This window comes from Micromesistius poutassou (assembly GCF_964030765.1).
Source record: "Micromesistius poutassou genome assembly, chromosome: 2".
Classification (NCBI taxonomy): domain Eukaryota; kingdom Metazoa; phylum Chordata; class Actinopteri; order Gadiformes; family Gadidae; genus Micromesistius; species Micromesistius poutassou.
The window spans coordinates 9,383,322-9,385,821 of record NC_140272.1 but is presented as its reverse complement, the minus strand read 5'-3'; the positions used below and the strand labels follow the sequence as shown (position 1 = coordinate 9,385,821).

The 2,500-nt window shown below is 46.9% G+C and overlaps 1 protein-coding gene across 1 annotated transcript in view; it reads right to left on the bottom strand.

Annotated features, from left to right (window-relative positions):
• Window positions 1-2,500, bottom strand: part of plekha6 (pleckstrin homology domain containing, family A member 6) — a gene marked incomplete at its 5' end in the record, with an annotated part of 59,013 nt that overhangs the window by 21,681 nt on the left and 34,832 nt on the right. The gene's annotated exons all lie outside the window — the stretch shown is intronic.

The window sequence follows — 2,500 nt, the reverse complement described above, 5'->3', positions numbered from 1 at the left end:
TCTCAAAACTGAAACCGCATTGAGTATTAAACAAGTCTTTAAAGAACTTATTGGGAGCTTGCAGTGTGTAGTGGTCAACACCCCTCACACCCATCTGGCCCACTGGTTGTAGTGTGCAGTGGTCAACACCCCTCACACCCCTCTGGCCCGCTGGTTGTAGTGTGCAGTGGTCAACACTCCTCACACCCCTCGGGCCCACTGGTTTTAATCTCCATTGCAAACATGTGGCCAGGAAGAAACAATGGCATGAATAGACTGATACGATGACTCATGACGACTCGATCTGCCGATCCTATCCAGTTCTCTATGTCATACAGTGATGCTCCAATGATACTCAACACATTATTGCTCAATATGACTGTGTTCCAGAAGGAGTGAATGAATAGGGAGATAGTCAGGAAAACACAACCGCCCAAAGGAAGCCCAGCCTGCTTCTCCACAGCCACCTGACAGCATGAGGCTCAGTGTGAGGCTAACAAACCTGATAGCATGAGGCTCAGTGTGAGGCTCACACACACCTGATAGCATGGGGCTCTGAGAGTCAGTGTGAGGCTCACACCTGATAGCATGAGGTTGTGAGGCTCACTGATGCACACAAACACACCTGGAGCTGAAACCCAATGCTAGGGTTGTACTTGGTAACGCTATCAGGTATTGTTTCCCCCCCTACTCTTTCTTTCGCTGGCTCTCTCCATTTCTCTTCTCTCTTCTCTCTCTCTCTCTCTCTCTCTCTCTCTCTCTCTCTCTCTTACACAAACACTGCGGGCTTCAGCTCTGAATTAATCATTCACCTTGACTGGGGAGGGCGGGGCAAGGTCTCTTGTGCTAACACAACATGTGTCAATTCTTTGGAAACATTTGGTGCAGGCATCCAGTAAAAGTAGTGTCAATAGGGCGGATACAAAGACAATCTGCCATGAAGTATCCAACACACAGACACACAACAAGCCCTTCTTGGAGCCACTCCTGCACCTCTGAACAGAAGTTGCTGAACTGGCCCGGTCTGGGGAGTCTCCTCCACCACAGAACACAGCAAGAAGCCGTCCATTCGAGCCCAGCAGCACTCTGTACAGGAAAGACCCACCTGTTCAGTGAACTAGGACACAAAGTAGAAGAATGTACTCTTACCGTGCATCATCACTAAATCCCTGAGGTCCACAGCCGAGTAGACTGGATGTTGTGAGCTCTTAACCGACGACTAGCCGCCTCGCCTCGCTGACCTGCAGTACGTTACTAAGCCTCTCGGGTTACGCCTCTCACTCCCCTATTGGTCACTTCAAACAGGTGTCAGACATGGAGGTAGGCAGGGCAGACGGGAAGCACGAGCAAGACTTTAAAACACACACACACACACACACACACACACACACACACACACACACACACACACACACACACACACACACACACACACACACACACACACACAGCGTGCAGGAACACGACCAGTGGGATGCAGCCTGTCCAGGGCCACACCTCTTTGCTCCCTGAGGGCTGGTGGTGCAGCAGCAGACAGAGAGCCACACATGTAGAGCTCATGGTAGACACGGACACCCTGTCTTCAGGCTCACACACCAGCAGACCTGTCTGACAGGGTGCGTCCCACGTCAACAAGGCCCTGCTCCCGCATGAAAGGGTTACAGATCGACGTGATATCCAAAGCCCAAGACCAGACCAAACAATAAAGATTGATGTCACCTGGCATGCCCAGCATACCAGCAGTCCATTCCCCGTTGAAAAGGGTTTTAGCGTTCATTTGGAGTTATGATGATGATGTTAGTTATGGATGTAATCCTCAGGATTCACTGATTATTGATTGCATTTTGTAAGGCTATTCCTGACATATATTGTTATTGCTTATGGTAATATCAACACATTCTGTTATTGCTAATGTTAATATCAACATATATTGTTATTGCTAATGGAAATATAAACATAGTTAACAGTGAGAGATGGTATTAACATATTAACATGGTATTAACATCCTTCAATACTGGACCGTTTCAATAAAGAGATGATTGCACCTTTTCTGTGTTTGGAACAAAATTAATAATTCCCTTCACTGTTCATACTTAATATCTGGTTGATGATCAACATTGGTAATCAACTGTGCATCTTCAAATCCTCATGCATGTTTCCAAATAACTTACACCATCATAAGTTTATACGCAGGTTTACATGCATGGCACCTGGTGTCATTTTGTGGAGTGCACATCTTCCTCTCTTCTGACATACTCGATGTGATGACTACGCACACGTGAGGTTCACCAACGGCACAGTTCTGGTTCCACATGAGCTATTCCAATGACATAGTTGTGCATTAAGGCATACAATTTGGAAGATTTCAGCGAGGTGCTGAATATGGTACACGTCAATTCTGTCCAAAATCCAATTCCTTGACCTGGCAGAACAGCCTATCAGTCTTTTAGCTCATGCTTTGAAATAACCCCCCTTGTATGGCCAAAGCCCTTCCTGAACCATCTGCGACTGAATATAAAGA